The sequence below is a fragment of the Mixophyes fleayi genome, chromosome 3 (genome assembly GCF_038048845.1).
Source record: "Mixophyes fleayi isolate aMixFle1 chromosome 3, aMixFle1.hap1, whole genome shotgun sequence".
Classification (NCBI taxonomy): Eukaryota; Metazoa; Chordata; class Amphibia; order Anura; family Limnodynastidae; genus Mixophyes; species Mixophyes fleayi.
Genome location: NC_134404.1, coordinates 71,357,955 through 71,370,454, shown reverse-complemented (window position 1 = coordinate 71,370,454; position 12,500 = coordinate 71,357,955). Strand labels below are relative to the sequence as shown.

Sequence of the window (12,500 nt, the reverse complement as noted above, 5' to 3'; positions counted from 1 at the left end):
AAGGAAGCCGGAACAAGAGAGAAAAAAAAAAGCCTACAGCACCTGGTATTCCCAGGTGGTCTCCCATCTAAGTACTAACCAGGCCCAGCCCTGCTTAGTTTCCAAGATCAGACGAGATTGGGCTTGCTCAGGGTGGTGTGACTGTAGGTATTGGTTTCCTAATGACCTACATCTCTTATACATCTCAAAACCAGCATTGAAGGAAGCCCGAACAAGAGAGAAAAAAAAAGGCCTACAGCACCTGGTATTCACAGGTGGCCTCTTATCCAAGTACTAACCAGGCCCGGCCCTGCTTAGCTTCCAAGATCAGATGAGATTGGGCTTGTTCAAAGTAGTGTGGCTGTAGGTTTTGGTTGCCTAATGACCTACATCTCTTATACATCTCAAAACCAGCATTAAGGAAGCCGGAACAAATGAGAAAAAAAAAAGGCCTACAGCACCTGGTATTCCCAGGTGGTCTCCCATCCAAGTACTAACCAGGCCCGTCCCTGCTTAGTTTCCAAGATCAGACGAGATTGTGCTTGTTCAGGGTAGAGTGGCTGTAGATATTGGTTTCATAATGACCTACATCTCTTATACATCTCAAAACCAGCATTGAAGGAAGCCGGAACAAGAGAGAAAAAAAAAAGCCTACAGCACCTGGTATTCCCAGGTGGTCTCCCATCTAAGTACTAACCAGGCCTGGCCCTGCTTAGCTTCCAAGATAAGATGAGATTGGGCTTGCTCAGGGTGGTGTGGCTGTAGATATTGGTATTCTGATGACCTACATCTCTTATACATCTCAAAACCAGCATTGAAGGAAGCCGGAGCAAGAGAGAAAAAAAAAAGCCTACAGCACCTGGTATTCTCAGGTGGTCTCCCATCCAAGTACTAACCAGGCCCAGTCCTGCTTAGCTTCCAAGATCAGATGAGATTCTGCTTGTTCAGGTTGGAGTGGCTGTAGATATTGTTTTCTTAATGAGCTACATCTCTTATACATCTCGAAACCAGCATTAAAGGAAGCCGGAACAAGAGAGAGAAAAAAAAAAAGGCCTAGAGCACCTGGTATTCCCAGGTGGTCTCCCATCAAAGTACTAACCAGGTCTGGCCCTGCTTAGCTTCCAAGATCAAACAAGATTGGGCTTGTTCAGAGATGTGTAGCTGTAGGTATTGGTTTTGTATTGACCTACATCTCTTATAATCTCAAAACCAGCATTGAAGGAAGCCGGAACAAGAGAGAAAAAAAAAGGCCTACAGTACCAGGTATTCCCAGGTGGTCTCCCATCCAAGTACTAACCAGGCCCGTCCCTGCTTAGCTTCCAAGATCAGACGAGATTGGGCTTGTTCAGGGTGTTGTGGCTGTAGGTTTTGTTTTACTAATGACCTACATCACTTATACATCTCAAAACCAGCATTGAAGGAAGCCGGATCAAAAGAGAAAAAAAAAGGCCTACAGCACCTGGTATTCCCAGGTGGTCTCCCATCCATGTACTAACTAGGCCTGGCGCGGCTTATCTTTCAAGATCAGACGACATTGTGCTTGTTCAAGGTGGAGTGGCTGTAGGTATTGGTTTCCTATTGACCTACATCTCTTATACATCTCAACACCAGCATTGAAGGAAGCCAGAACAAGAGAGAAAAAAAAAAGGCCTACAGCACCTGGTATTCCAGGTGGTCTGCCATTCAAGTACTAACCAGGCCTGGCCCTGCTTAGCGTCCAAGATCAGATGAGATTGGGCTTGTTCAGGGTGGTGTGGTTGTATGTATTGGTTTCCTAATGACCTACATCTCTTATACATCTCAAAACCAGCATTGAAGGAAGCCGGAACAAGAGAGAAAAAAAAAGGCCTACAGCACCTGGTATTCCCAGGTGGCCTCTTATCAAAGTACTAACCAGGCCCGGCCCTGCTTAACTTCCAAGATCAGACGAGATTAGGCTTGTTCAGGGTGGTGTGGCTGTAGGTATTGGTTTCCTAATGACCTACATCTCTTATACATCTCAAAACCAGCATTGAAGGAAGCCGGAACAAGAGAGAAAAAAAAAGGCCTACAGCACCTGGTATTCCCAGGTGGTCTCCCATCCAAGTACTAACCAGGCCCAGCCCTGCTTAGCTTCCAAGATCAGACAAGATTCGGCTTGTTTAGGGTGGTGTGGCTGTAGGTATTGGTTTCTTAATGACCTATATCTCTTATACATCTCAAAACCAGCATTGAAGGAAGCCGGAACAAGAGAGGAAAAAAAAGGCCTACAGCACCTGGTATTCCCAGGTGTTCTCCGATCCAAGTATTAACCAGGCCTGGCCCTGCTTAGCTTCCAAGATCAGATGAGATTAGGCTTGTTCAGGGTGGTGTGGCTGTAGGTATTGGCTTCCTACTGACCTACATCTCTTATACATCTCAAAACCAGCATTGAAGGAAGCCAGAACAAAAGTGAAAAAAAAAGGCCTACAGCACCTGGTATTCCCAGGTGGTCTCCCATTCAAGTACTAACCAGGCCCGAACCTGCTTAGCTTCCAAGATCAGATAAGATTGGGCTTGTTCAGGGTGGTGTGGCTGTAGGTATCGTTTATTTTAATGACCTACATCTCTTATACATCTCAAAACCAGCATTGAAGGAAGCCGGAACAAGAGAGAAAAAAAAAAAGGCCTACAGCACCTGGTATTCCCAGGTGGTCTCCAATCCAAGTACTAACCAGGCCCGGCCCTGCTTAGCTTCCAAAATCAGACGAGATTAGGCTTGTTCAGGGTGGTGTGGCTGCAGGTATTGGTTTCCTAATAAACTACATCTCTTATACATCTTAAAACCAGCATTGAAGGAAGCCGGAACAAGAGAGAAAAGAAAAGGCCTACAGCACATGGTATTCCCAGGTGGTCTCCCATCCAAGTACTAACCAGGCCCGGCTCTGCTTAGCTTCCAAGATCAGACGAGATTAGGCTTGTTCAGGGTGGTGTAGCTGTAGGTTATGGTTTCCTAATGACCTACATCTCTTATACATCTGAAAACCAGCATTGAAGGAAGCCGGAACAAGAGAGAAACAAAAAAGGCCTACAGCACCTGTTATTCCCAGGTGGTCTCCCATCCAAGTACTAAACAGGCCCAGCCCTGCTTAGCTTCCAAGATCAGATGAGATTGGGCTTGTTCAAGGTGTTGTGCTTGTAGCTATTGGTTTTCCAATGATCTACATCTCTTATATATCTCAAAACCAGCATTGAAGGAAGCCAGAACAAGAGAGAAAAAAAAAAGCCTACAGCACCTGGTATTCCCAGGTGGTCTCCCATCCTAATACTAACCAGGCCCTGCTCTGCTTAGCTTCTAAGATCAGATGAGATTAGGCTTGTTCAGGGTGATGTGGCAGTAGGTATTTGTTTTCTAATGACCTACATCTCTTATACATCTCAAAACCAGCTTTAAAGGAAGCCAGAACAAGAGAGAAAAAAAAAAGGCCTACAGCACCTAGTATTCCCAGGTGGTCTCCCATCCAATTACTAACTAGGCCTGGCGCTGCTTAGCTTCCAAGATCAGACAAGATTAGGTTTGTTCACGGTGGTGTGGCTGTAGGTATTGGTTTTCTAATGACCTACATCCATTATACATCTCAAAACCAGCATTGAAGGAAGCCGGCACAAGAGAGAAAAAAAAAGGCCTACAGCACCTGGTATTCCCAGGTGTTCTCCCATCCAAGTATTAACCAGGCCCAGCCCTGCTTAGCTTCCAAGATCAGACGAGATTGTGCTTGTTCAGGGTGGAGTGGCTGTAGATATTGATTTCCTAATGACCTACATCTCTAATACATCTCAAAACCAGCATTGAAGGACGCCGAAACAAGAGAGATAAAAAAAAAAGGCCTACAGCACCTGGTATGCCCAGGTGGTCTCCCATCCAAATACTAACCAGGCCCTGCCCTGCTTAGCTTCTAAGATCAGATGAGATTAGGCTTGTTCAGGGTGATGTGGCTGTAGGTATTTGTTTTCTAATGACCTACATCTCTTATACATCTCAAAACCAGCTTTAAAGGAAGCCAGAACAAGAGAGAAAAAAAAAAGGCCTACAGCACCTAGTATTCCCAGGTGGTCTCCCATCCAATTACTAACTAGGCCTGGCGCTGCTTAGCTTCCAAGATCAGACAAGATTAGGTTTGTTCACGGTGGTGTGGCTGAAGGTAATGGTTTTCTAATGACCTACATCCATTATACATCTCAAAACCAGCATTGAAGGAAGCCGGAACAAGAGAGAAAAAAAAAGGCCTACAGCACCTGGTATTCCCAGGTGTTCTCCCATCCAAGTATTAACCAGGCCCAGCCGTGCTTAGCTTCCAAGATCAGACGAGATTGTGCTTGTTCAGGGTGGTGTGGCTGTAGGTATTGGTTTCCTAATGACCTACATCTCTTATACATCTCAAAACCAGCATTGAAGGAAGCCGGAACAAGAGAGAAAAAAAAAAGGCCTACAGCACCTGGTATTCCCAGGTGGTCTCCCATCCAAGTACTAACCAGGCCCGGCCCTGCTTAGCTTCCAAGATCAGATGAGATTAGGCTTGTTCAGGGTGGTGTGGCTGTAGGTATTGGTTTCCTAATGACCTACATCTCTTATACATCTCAAAACCATCATTGAAGGAAGCCGGAACAAGAGAGAAAAAAAAAGGCCTACAGCACCTGGTATTCCCAGGTGGTCTCCCATCCAAGTACTAACGAGGCCCAGCCCTGCTTAGCTTCCAAGATCAGACAAGATTCGGCTTGTTTAGGGTGGTGTGGCTGTAGGTATTGGTTTCCTAATGACCTATATCTCTTATACATCTCAAAACCAGCATTGAAGGAAGCCGGAACAAGAGAGGAAAAAAAAGGCCTACAGCACCTGGTATTCCCAGGTGTTCTCCCATCCAAGTATTAACCAGGCCTGGCCCTGCTTAGCTTCCAAGATCAGATGAGATTAGGCTTGTTCAGGGTGGTGTGGCTGTAGGTATTGGCTTCCTACTGACCTACATCTCTTATACATCTCAAAACCAGCATTGAAGGAAGCCAGAACAAAAGTGAAAAAAAAAGGCCTACAGCACCTGGTATTCCCAGGTGGTCTCCCATTCAAGTACTAACCAGGCCCGAACCTGCTTAGCTTCCAAGATCAGATAAGATTGGGCTGGTTCAGGGTGGTGTGGCTGTAGGTATCGTTTATTTTAATGACCTACATCTCTTATACATCTCAAAACCAGCATTGAAGGAAGCCGGAACAAGAGAGAAAAAAAAAAAGGCCTACAGCACCTGGTATTCCCAGGTGGTCTCCAATCCAAGTACTAACCAGGCCCGGCCCTGCTTAGCTTCCAAAATCAGACGAGATTAGGCTTGTTCAGGGTGGTGTGGCTGCAGGTATTGGTTTCCTAATAAACTACATCTCTTATACATCTTAAAACCAGCATTGAAGGAAGCCGGAACAAGAGAGAAAAGAAAAGGCCTACAGCACATGGTATTCCCAGGTGGTCTCCCATCCAAGTACTAACCAGGCCCGGCTCTGCTTAGCTTCCAAGATCAGACGAGATTAGACTTGTTCAGGGTGGTGTAGCTGTAGGTTATGGTTTCCTAATGACCTACATCTCTTATACATCTGAAAACCAGCATTGAAGGAAGCCGGAACAAGAGAGAAACAAAAAAGGCCTACAGCACCTGTTATTCCCAGGTGGTCTCCCATCCAAGTACTAACCAGGCCCAGCCCTGCTTAGCTTCCAAGATCAGATGAGATTGGGCTTGTTCAGGGTGTTGTGCTTGTAGCTATTGGTTTTCCAATGATCTACATCTCTTATATATCTCAAAACCAGCATTGAAGGAAGCCAGAACAAGAGAGAAAAAAAAAAAGCCTATGGCACCTGGTATTCCCAGGTGGTCTCCCATCCTAATACTAACCAGGCCCTGCCCTGCTTAGCTTCTAAGATCAGATGAGATTAGGCTTGTTCAGGGTGATGTGGCTGTAGGTATTTGTTTTCTAATGACCTACATCTCTTATACATCTCAAAACCAGCTTTAAAGGAAGCCAGAACAAGAGAGAAAAAAAAAAGGCCTACAGCACCTAGTATTCCCAGGTGGTCTCCCATCCAATTACTAACTAGGCCTGGCGCTGCTTAGCTTCCAAGATCAAAGAAGATTAGGTTTGTTCACGGTGGTGTGGCTGTAGGTATTGGTTTTCTAATGACCTACATCCATTATACATCTCAAAACCAGCATTGAAGGAAGCCGGAACAAGAGAGAAAAAAAAAGGCCTACAGCACCTGGTATTCCCAGGTGTTCTCCCATCCAAGTATTAACCAGGCCCAGCCCTGCTTAGCTTCCAAGATCAGACGAGATTGTGCTTGTTCAGGGTGGAGTGGCTGTAGATATTGATTTCCTAATGACCTACATCTCTAATACATCTCAAAACCAGCATTGAAGGACGCCGAAACAAGAGAGATAAAAAAAAAAGGCCTACAGCACCTGGTATGCCCAGGTGGTCTCCCATCCAAATACTAACCAGGCCCTGCCCTGCTTAGCTTCCAAGATCAGATGAGATTGGGCTTGTTCAAAGTAGTGTGGCTGTAGGTTTTGGTTGCCTAATGACCTACATCTCTTATACATCTCAAAACCAGCATTAAGGAAGCCGGAACAAATGAGAAAAAAAAAAGGCCTACAGCACCTGGTATTCCCAGGTGGTCTCCCATCCAAGTACTAACCAGGCCCGTCCCTGCTTAGCTTCCAAGATCAGACGAGATTGTGCTTGTTCAGGGTGGAGTGGCTGTAAATATTGATTTCCTAATGACCTACATCTCTAATACATCTCAAAACCAGCATTGAAGGAAGCCCGAACAAGAGAGAAAAAAAAAGGCCTACAGCACCTGGTATTCACAGGTGGCCTCTTATCCAAGTACTAACCAGGCCCGGCCCTGCTTAGCTTCCAAGATCAGATGAGATTGGGCTTGTTCAAAGTAGTGTGGCTGTAGGTTTTGGTTGCCTAATGACCTACATCTCTTATACATCTCAAAACCAGCATTAAGGAAGCCGGAACAAATGAGAAAAAAAAAAGGCCTACAGCACCTGGTATTCCCAGGTGGTCTCCCATCCAAGTACTAACCAGGCCCGTCCCTGCTTAGTTTCCAAGATCAGACGAGATTGTGCTTGTTCAGGGTAGAGTGGCTGTAGATATTGGTTTCATAATGACCTACATCTCTTATACATCTCAAAACCAGCATTGAAGGAAGCCGGAACAAGAGAGAAAAAAAAAAGCCTACAGCACCTGGTATTCCCAGGTGGTCTCCCATCTAAGTACTAACCAGGCCTGGCCCTGCTTAGCTTCCAAGATAAGATGAGATTGGGCTTGCTCAGGGTGGTGTGGCTGTAGATATTGGTATTCTGATGACCTACATCTCTTATACATCTCAAAACCAGCATTGAAGGAAGCCGGAGCAAGAGAGAAAAAAAAAAGCCTACAGCACCTGGTATTCTCAGGTGGTCTCCCATCCAAGTACTAACCAGGCCCAGTCCTGCTTAGCTTCCAAGATCAGATGAGATTCTGCTTGTTCAGGTTGGAGTGGCTGTAGATATTGTTTTCTTAATGAGCTACATCTCTTATACATCTCGAAACCAGCATTAAAGGAAGCCGGAACAAGAGAGAGAAAAAAAAAAAGGTCTAGAGCACCTGGTATTCCCAGGTGGTCTCCCATCAAAGTACTAACCAGGTCTGGCCCTGCTTAGCTTCCAAGATCAAACAAGATTGGGCTTGTTCAGAGATGTGTAGCTGTAGGTATTGGTTTTGTATTGACCTACATCTCTTATAATCTCAAAACCAGCATTGAAGGAAGCCGGAACAAGAGAGAAAAAAAAGGCCTACAGTACCAGGTATTCCCAGGTGGTCTCCCATCCAAGTACTAACCAGGCCCGTCCCTGCTTAGCTTCCAAGATCAGACGAGATTGGGCTTGTTCAGGGTGTTGTGGCTGTAGGTTTTGTTTTACTAATGACCTACATCACTTATACATCTCAAAACCAGCATTGAAGGAAGCCGGATCAAAAGAGAAAAAAAAAGGCCTACAGCACCTGGTATTCCCAGGTGGTCTCCCATCCATGTACTAACTAGGCCTGGCGCGGCTTATCTTTCAAGATCAGACGACATTGTGCTTGTTCAAGGTGGAGTGGCTGTAGGTATTGGTTTCCTATTGACCTACATCTCTTATACATCTCAACACCAGCATTGAAGGAAGCCAGAACAAGAGAGAAAAAAAAAAGGCCTACAGCACCTGGTATTCCAGGTGGTCTGCCATTCAAGTACTAACCAGGCCTGGCCCTGCTTAGCGTCCAAGATCAGATGAGATTGGGCTTGTTCAGGGTGGTGTGGTTGTATGTATTGGTTTCCTAATGACCTACATCTCTTATACATCTCAAAACCAGCATTGAAGGAAGCCGGAACAAGAGAGAAAAAAAAAGGCCTACAGCACCTGGTATTCCCAGGTGGCCTCTTATCAAAGTACTAACCAGGCCCGGCCCTGCTTAACTTCCAAGATCAGACGAGATTAGGCTTGTTCAGGGTGGTGTGGCTGTAGGTATTGGTTTCCTAATGACCTACATCTCTTATACATCTCAAAACCAGCATTGAAGGAAGCCGGAACAAGAGAGAAAAAAAAAGGCCTACAGCACCTGGTATTCCCAGGTGGTCTCCCATCCAAGTACTAACCAGGCCCAGCCCTGCTTAGCTTCCAAGATCAGACAAGATTCGGCTTGTTTAGGGTGGTGTGGCTGTAGGTATTGGTTTCTTAATGACCTATATCTCTTATACATCTCAAAACCAGCATTGAAGGAAGCCGGAACAAGAGAGGAAAAAAAAGGCCTACAGCACCTGGTATTCCCAGGTGTTCTCCCATCCAAGTATTAACCAGGCCTGGCCCTGCTTAGCTTCCAAGATCAGATGAGATTAGGCTTGTTCAGGGTGGTGTGGCTGTAGGTATTGGCTTCCTACTGACCTACATCTCTTATACATCTCAAAACCAGCATTGAAGGAAGCCAGAACAAAAGTGAAAAAAAAAGGCCTACAGCACCTGGTATTCCCAGGTGGTCTCCCATTCAAGTACTAACCAGGCCCGAACCTGCTTAGCTTCCAAGATCAGATAAGATTGGGCTTGTTCAGGGTGGTGTGGCTGTAGGTATCGTTTATTTTAATGACCTACATCTCTTATACATCTCAAAACCAGCATTGAAGGAAGCCGGAACAAGAGAGAAAAAAAAAAAGGCCTACAGCACCTGGTATTCCCAGGTGGTCTCCAATCCAAGTACTAACCAGGCCCGGCCCTGCTTAGCTTCCAAAATCAGACGAGATTAGGCTTGTTCAGGGTGGTGTGGCTGCAGGTATTGGTTTCCTAATAAACTACATCTCTTATACATCTTAAAACCAGCATTGAAGGAAGCCGGAACAAGAGAGAAAAGAAAAGGCCTACAGCACATGGTATTCCCAGGTGGTCTCCCATCCAAGTACTAACCAGGCCCGGCTCTGCTTAGCTTCCAAGATCAGACGAGATTAGGCTTGTTCAGGGTGGTGTAGCTGTAGGTTATGGTTTCCTAATGACCTACATCTCTTATACATCTGAAAACCAGCATTGAAGGAAGCCGGAACAAGAGAGAAACAAAAAAGGCCTACAGCACCTGTTATTCCCAGGTGGTCTCCCATCCAAGTACTAAACAGGCCCAGCCCTGCTTAGCTTCCAAGATCAGATGAGATTGGGCTTGTTCAAGGTGTTGTGCTTGTAGCTATTGGTTTTCCAATGATCTACATCTCTTATATATCTCAAAACCAGCATTGAAGGAAGCCAGAACAAGAGAGAAAAAAAAAAGCCTACAGCACCTGGTATTCCCAGGTGGTCTCCCATCCTAATACTAACCAGGCCCTGCTCTGCTTAGCTTCTAAGATCAGATGAGATTAGGCTTGTTCAGGGTGATGTGGCAGTAGGTATTTGTTTTCTAATGACCTACATCTCTTATACATCTCAAAACCAGCTTTAAAGGAAGCCAGAACAAGAGAGAAAAAAAAAAGGCCTACAGCACCTAGTATTCCCAGGTGGTCTCCCATCCAATTACTAACTAGGCCTGGCGCTGCTTAGCTTCCAAGATCAGACAAGATTAGGTTTGTTCACGGTGGTGTGGCTGTAGGTATTGGTTTTCTAATGACCTACATCCATTATACATCTCAAAACCAGCATTGAAGGAAGCCGGCACAAGAGAGAAAAAAAAAGGCCTACAGCACCTGGTATTCCCAGGTGTTCTCCCATCCAAGTATTAACCAGGCCCAGCCCTGCTTAGCTTCCAAGATCAGACGAGATTGTGCTTGTTCAGGGTGGAGTGGCTGTAGATATTGATTTCCTAATGACCTACATCTCTAATACATCTCAAAACCAGCATTGAAGGACGCCGAAACAAGAGAAATAAAAAAAAAAGGCCTACAGCACCTGGTATGCCCAGGTGGTCTCCCATCCAAATACTAACCAGGCCCTGCCCTGCTTAGCTTCTAAGATCAGATGAGATTAGGCTTGTTCAGGGTGATGTGGCTGTAGGTATTTGTTTTCTAATGACCTACATCTCTTATACATCTCAAAACCAGCTTTAAAGGAAGCCAGAACAAGAGAGAAAAAAAAAAGGCCTACAGCACCTAGTATTCCCAGGTGGTCTCCCATCCAATTACTAACTAGGCCTGGCGCTGCTTAGCTTCCAAGATCAGACAAGATTAGGTTTGTTCACGGTGGTGTGGCTGAAGGTAATGGTTTTCTAATGACCTACATCCATTATACATCTCAAAACCAGCATTGAAGGAAGCCGGAACAAGAGAGAAAAAAAAAGGCCTACAGCACCTGGTATTCCCAGGTGTTCTCCCATCCAAGTATTAACCAGGCCCAGCCGTGCTTAGCTTCCAAGATCAGACGAGATTGTGCTTGTTCAGGGTGGTGTGGCTGTAGGTATTGGTTTCCTAATGACCTACATCTCTTATACATCTCAAAACCAGCATTGAAGGAAGCCGGAACAAGAGAGAAAAAAAAAAGGCCTACAGCACCTGGTATTCCCAGGTGGTCTCCCATCCAAGTACTAACCAGGCCCGGCCCTGCTTAGCTTCCAAGATCAGACGAGATTAGGCTTCTTCAGGGTGGTGTGGCTGTAGGTATTGGTTTCCTAATGACCTACATCTCTTATACATCTCAAAACCATCATTGAAGGAAGCCGGAACAAGAGAGAAAAAAAAAGGCCTACAGCACCTGGTATTCCCAGGTGGTCTCCCATCCAAGTACTAACGAGGCCCAGCCCTGCTTAGCTTCCAAGATCAGACAAGATTCGGCTTGTTTAGGGTGGTGTGGCTGTAGGTATTGGTTTCCTAATGACCTATATCTCTTATACATCTCAAAACCAGCATTGAAGGAAGCCGGAACAAGAGAGGAAAAAAAAGGCCTACAGCACCTGGTATTCCCAGGTGTTCTCCCATCCAAGTATTAACCAGGCCTGGCCCTGCTTAGCTTCCAAGATCAGATGAGATTAGGCTTGTTCAGGGTGGTGTGGCTGTAGGTATTGGCTTCCTACTGACCTACATCTCTTATACATCTCAAAACCAGCATTGAAGGAAGCCAGAACAAAAGTGAAAAAAAAAGGCCTACAGCACCTGGTATTCCCAGGTGGTCTCCCATTCAAGTACTAACCAGGCCCGAACCTGCTTAGCTTCCAAGATCAGATAAGATTGGGCTTGTTCAGGGTGGTGTGGCTGTAGGTATCGTTTATTTTAATGACCTACATCTCTTATACATCTCAAAACCAGCATTGAAGGAAGCCGGAACAAGAGAGAAAAAAAAAAGGCCTACAGCACCTGGTATTCCCAGGTGGTCTCCAATCCAAGTACTAACCAGGCCCGGCCCTGCTTAGCTTCCAAAATCAGACGAGATTAGCTTTGTTCAGGGTGGTGTGGCTGCAGGTATTGGTTTCCTAATAAACTACATCTCTTATACATCTTAAAACCAGCATTGAAGGAAGCCGGAACAAGAGAGAAAAGAAAAGGCCTACAGCACATGGTATTCCCAGGTGGTCTCCCATCCAAGTACTAACCAGGCCCGGCTCTGCTTAGCTTCCAAGATCAGACGAGATTAGACTTGTTCAGGGTGGTGTAGCTGTAGGTTATGGTTTCCTAATGACCTACATCTCTTATACATCTGAAAACCAGCATTGAAGGAAGCCGGAAAAAGAGAGAAACAAAAAAGGCCTACAGCACCTGTTATTCCCAGGTGGTCTCCCATCCAAGTACTAACCAGGCCCAGCCCTGCTTAGCTTCCAAGATCAGATGAGATTGGGCTTGTTCAGGGTGTTGTGCTTGTAGCTATTGGTTTTCCAATGATCTACATCTCTTATATATCTCAAAACCAGCATTGAAGGAAGCCAGAACAAGAGAGAAAAAAAAAAAGCCTATGGCACCTGGTATTCCCAGGTGGTCTCCCATCCTAATACTAACCAGGCCCTGCCCTGCTTAGCTTCTAAGATCAGATGAGATTAGGCT

The 12,500-nt window shown here is 45.5% G+C and overlaps 3 non-coding genes and 58 pseudogenes across 3 annotated transcripts; all 61 read right to left on the bottom strand.

Annotated features, from left to right (window-relative positions):
• Positions 1–30: 30 nt before the first annotated feature.
• Positions 31–149, bottom strand: LOC142146572 (5S ribosomal RNA). Its single transcript, XR_012689987.1, has one exon. It is a non-coding gene; the product is annotated as a 5S ribosomal RNA (ribosomal RNA).
• Positions 150–229: 80 nt separating this feature from the next.
• Positions 230–348, bottom strand: LOC142146004 (5S ribosomal RNA; annotated as a pseudogene).
• An 80-nt stretch (positions 349–428) lies between these two features.
• Positions 429–547, bottom strand: LOC142145336 (5S ribosomal RNA; annotated as a pseudogene).
• Positions 548–627: 80 nt separating this feature from the next.
• LOC142145659 (5S ribosomal RNA) lies at positions 628–746 on the bottom strand (annotated as a pseudogene).
• Positions 747–826: 80 nt separating this feature from the next.
• Positions 827–945, bottom strand: LOC142145760 (5S ribosomal RNA; annotated as a pseudogene).
• Positions 946–1,029: 84 nt separating this feature from the next.
• Positions 1,030–1,148, bottom strand: LOC142146496 (5S ribosomal RNA; annotated as a pseudogene).
• Positions 1,149–1,227: 79 nt separating this feature from the next.
• On the bottom strand, positions 1,228–1,346 carry LOC142147861 (5S ribosomal RNA; annotated as a pseudogene).
• A 280-nt stretch (positions 1,347–1,626) lies between these two features.
• LOC142146616 (5S ribosomal RNA) lies at positions 1,627–1,744 on the bottom strand (annotated as a pseudogene).
• Positions 1,745–1,824: 80 nt separating this feature from the next.
• Positions 1,825–1,943, bottom strand: LOC142145411 (5S ribosomal RNA; annotated as a pseudogene).
• An 80-nt stretch (positions 1,944–2,023) lies between these two features.
• LOC142145241 (5S ribosomal RNA) lies at positions 2,024–2,142 on the bottom strand (annotated as a pseudogene).
• An 80-nt stretch (positions 2,143–2,222) lies between these two features.
• LOC142146320 (5S ribosomal RNA) lies at positions 2,223–2,341 on the bottom strand (annotated as a pseudogene).
• Positions 2,342–2,421: 80 nt separating this feature from the next.
• On the bottom strand, positions 2,422–2,540 carry LOC142147791 (5S ribosomal RNA; annotated as a pseudogene).
• Positions 2,541–2,623: 83 nt separating this feature from the next.
• On the bottom strand, positions 2,624–2,742 carry LOC142145469 (5S ribosomal RNA; annotated as a pseudogene).
• Positions 2,743–2,822: 80 nt separating this feature from the next.
• LOC142145351 (5S ribosomal RNA) lies at positions 2,823–2,941 on the bottom strand (annotated as a pseudogene).
• Positions 2,942–3,022: 81 nt separating this feature from the next.
• Positions 3,023–3,141, bottom strand: LOC142145738 (5S ribosomal RNA; annotated as a pseudogene).
• An 80-nt stretch (positions 3,142–3,221) lies between these two features.
• LOC142145215 (5S ribosomal RNA) lies at positions 3,222–3,340 on the bottom strand (annotated as a pseudogene).
• An 81-nt stretch (positions 3,341–3,421) lies between these two features.
• LOC142146465 (5S ribosomal RNA) lies at positions 3,422–3,540 on the bottom strand (annotated as a pseudogene).
• Positions 3,541–3,620: 80 nt separating this feature from the next.
• LOC142145822 (5S ribosomal RNA) lies at positions 3,621–3,739 on the bottom strand (annotated as a pseudogene).
• An 83-nt stretch (positions 3,740–3,822) lies between these two features.
• Positions 3,823–3,941, bottom strand: LOC142147866 (5S ribosomal RNA; annotated as a pseudogene).
• An 81-nt stretch (positions 3,942–4,022) lies between these two features.
• Positions 4,023–4,141, bottom strand: LOC142146650 (5S ribosomal RNA; annotated as a pseudogene).
• An 80-nt stretch (positions 4,142–4,221) lies between these two features.
• On the bottom strand, positions 4,222–4,340 carry LOC142145780 (5S ribosomal RNA; annotated as a pseudogene).
• Positions 4,341–4,421: 81 nt separating this feature from the next.
• LOC142147883 (5S ribosomal RNA) lies at positions 4,422–4,540 on the bottom strand. Its single transcript, XR_012690833.1, has one exon. It is a non-coding gene; the product is annotated as a 5S ribosomal RNA (ribosomal RNA).
• Positions 4,541–4,620: 80 nt separating this feature from the next.
• Positions 4,621–4,739, bottom strand: LOC142145935 (5S ribosomal RNA; annotated as a pseudogene).
• An 80-nt stretch (positions 4,740–4,819) lies between these two features.
• LOC142145634 (5S ribosomal RNA) lies at positions 4,820–4,938 on the bottom strand (annotated as a pseudogene).
• Positions 4,939–5,018: 80 nt separating this feature from the next.
• Positions 5,019–5,137, bottom strand: LOC142145097 (5S ribosomal RNA; annotated as a pseudogene).
• An 83-nt stretch (positions 5,138–5,220) lies between these two features.
• On the bottom strand, positions 5,221–5,339 carry LOC142145468 (5S ribosomal RNA; annotated as a pseudogene).
• An 80-nt stretch (positions 5,340–5,419) lies between these two features.
• On the bottom strand, positions 5,420–5,538 carry LOC142145694 (5S ribosomal RNA; annotated as a pseudogene).
• An 81-nt stretch (positions 5,539–5,619) lies between these two features.
• On the bottom strand, positions 5,620–5,738 carry LOC142145835 (5S ribosomal RNA; annotated as a pseudogene).
• Positions 5,739–5,819: 81 nt separating this feature from the next.
• On the bottom strand, positions 5,820–5,938 carry LOC142145254 (5S ribosomal RNA; annotated as a pseudogene).
• An 81-nt stretch (positions 5,939–6,019) lies between these two features.
• Positions 6,020–6,138, bottom strand: LOC142146654 (5S ribosomal RNA; annotated as a pseudogene).
• Positions 6,139–6,218: 80 nt separating this feature from the next.
• On the bottom strand, positions 6,219–6,337 carry LOC142145821 (5S ribosomal RNA; annotated as a pseudogene).
• Positions 6,338–6,420: 83 nt separating this feature from the next.
• Positions 6,421–6,539, bottom strand: LOC142145262 (5S ribosomal RNA; annotated as a pseudogene).
• Positions 6,540–6,619: 80 nt separating this feature from the next.
• Positions 6,620–6,738, bottom strand: LOC142145166 (5S ribosomal RNA; annotated as a pseudogene).
• An 80-nt stretch (positions 6,739–6,818) lies between these two features.
• LOC142146003 (5S ribosomal RNA) lies at positions 6,819–6,937 on the bottom strand (annotated as a pseudogene).
• Positions 6,938–7,017: 80 nt separating this feature from the next.
• Positions 7,018–7,136, bottom strand: LOC142145335 (5S ribosomal RNA; annotated as a pseudogene).
• Positions 7,137–7,216: 80 nt separating this feature from the next.
• On the bottom strand, positions 7,217–7,335 carry LOC142145658 (5S ribosomal RNA; annotated as a pseudogene).
• Positions 7,336–7,415: 80 nt separating this feature from the next.
• LOC142145759 (5S ribosomal RNA) lies at positions 7,416–7,534 on the bottom strand (annotated as a pseudogene).
• An 84-nt stretch (positions 7,535–7,618) lies between these two features.
• On the bottom strand, positions 7,619–7,737 carry LOC142146680 (5S ribosomal RNA; annotated as a pseudogene).
• A 78-nt stretch (positions 7,738–7,815) lies between these two features.
• Positions 7,816–7,934, bottom strand: LOC142147860 (5S ribosomal RNA; annotated as a pseudogene).
• Positions 7,935–8,214: 280 nt separating this feature from the next.
• On the bottom strand, positions 8,215–8,332 carry LOC142146615 (5S ribosomal RNA; annotated as a pseudogene).
• An 80-nt stretch (positions 8,333–8,412) lies between these two features.
• LOC142145410 (5S ribosomal RNA) lies at positions 8,413–8,531 on the bottom strand (annotated as a pseudogene).
• Positions 8,532–8,611: 80 nt separating this feature from the next.
• Positions 8,612–8,730, bottom strand: LOC142145239 (5S ribosomal RNA; annotated as a pseudogene).
• An 80-nt stretch (positions 8,731–8,810) lies between these two features.
• LOC142145633 (5S ribosomal RNA) lies at positions 8,811–8,929 on the bottom strand (annotated as a pseudogene).
• An 80-nt stretch (positions 8,930–9,009) lies between these two features.
• On the bottom strand, positions 9,010–9,128 carry LOC142147789 (5S ribosomal RNA; annotated as a pseudogene).
• Positions 9,129–9,211: 83 nt separating this feature from the next.
• Positions 9,212–9,330, bottom strand: LOC142145467 (5S ribosomal RNA; annotated as a pseudogene).
• An 80-nt stretch (positions 9,331–9,410) lies between these two features.
• LOC142145350 (5S ribosomal RNA) lies at positions 9,411–9,529 on the bottom strand (annotated as a pseudogene).
• An 81-nt stretch (positions 9,530–9,610) lies between these two features.
• Positions 9,611–9,729, bottom strand: LOC142145737 (5S ribosomal RNA; annotated as a pseudogene).
• An 80-nt stretch (positions 9,730–9,809) lies between these two features.
• Positions 9,810–9,928, bottom strand: LOC142145214 (5S ribosomal RNA; annotated as a pseudogene).
• Positions 9,929–10,009: 81 nt separating this feature from the next.
• On the bottom strand, positions 10,010–10,128 carry LOC142146464 (5S ribosomal RNA; annotated as a pseudogene).
• Positions 10,129–10,208: 80 nt separating this feature from the next.
• Positions 10,209–10,327, bottom strand: LOC142145820 (5S ribosomal RNA; annotated as a pseudogene).
• Positions 10,328–10,410: 83 nt separating this feature from the next.
• On the bottom strand, positions 10,411–10,529 carry LOC142147863 (5S ribosomal RNA; annotated as a pseudogene).
• An 81-nt stretch (positions 10,530–10,610) lies between these two features.
• Positions 10,611–10,729, bottom strand: LOC142146649 (5S ribosomal RNA; annotated as a pseudogene).
• Positions 10,730–10,809: 80 nt separating this feature from the next.
• On the bottom strand, positions 10,810–10,928 carry LOC142145779 (5S ribosomal RNA; annotated as a pseudogene).
• Positions 10,929–11,009: 81 nt separating this feature from the next.
• LOC142145802 (5S ribosomal RNA) lies at positions 11,010–11,128 on the bottom strand. Its single transcript, XR_012689898.1, has one exon. It is a non-coding gene; the product is annotated as a 5S ribosomal RNA (ribosomal RNA).
• An 80-nt stretch (positions 11,129–11,208) lies between these two features.
• LOC142145933 (5S ribosomal RNA) lies at positions 11,209–11,327 on the bottom strand (annotated as a pseudogene).
• Positions 11,328–11,407: 80 nt separating this feature from the next.
• Positions 11,408–11,526, bottom strand: LOC142145632 (5S ribosomal RNA; annotated as a pseudogene).
• An 80-nt stretch (positions 11,527–11,606) lies between these two features.
• Positions 11,607–11,725, bottom strand: LOC142147788 (5S ribosomal RNA; annotated as a pseudogene).
• Positions 11,726–11,807: 82 nt separating this feature from the next.
• Positions 11,808–11,926, bottom strand: LOC142145766 (5S ribosomal RNA; annotated as a pseudogene).
• An 80-nt stretch (positions 11,927–12,006) lies between these two features.
• On the bottom strand, positions 12,007–12,125 carry LOC142145693 (5S ribosomal RNA; annotated as a pseudogene).
• Positions 12,126–12,206: 81 nt separating this feature from the next.
• On the bottom strand, positions 12,207–12,325 carry LOC142145834 (5S ribosomal RNA; annotated as a pseudogene).
• An 81-nt stretch (positions 12,326–12,406) lies between these two features.
• The window catches only part of LOC142145253 (5S ribosomal RNA), a 119-nt pseudogene continuing 25 nt past the window's right edge, over positions 12,407–12,500 (bottom strand).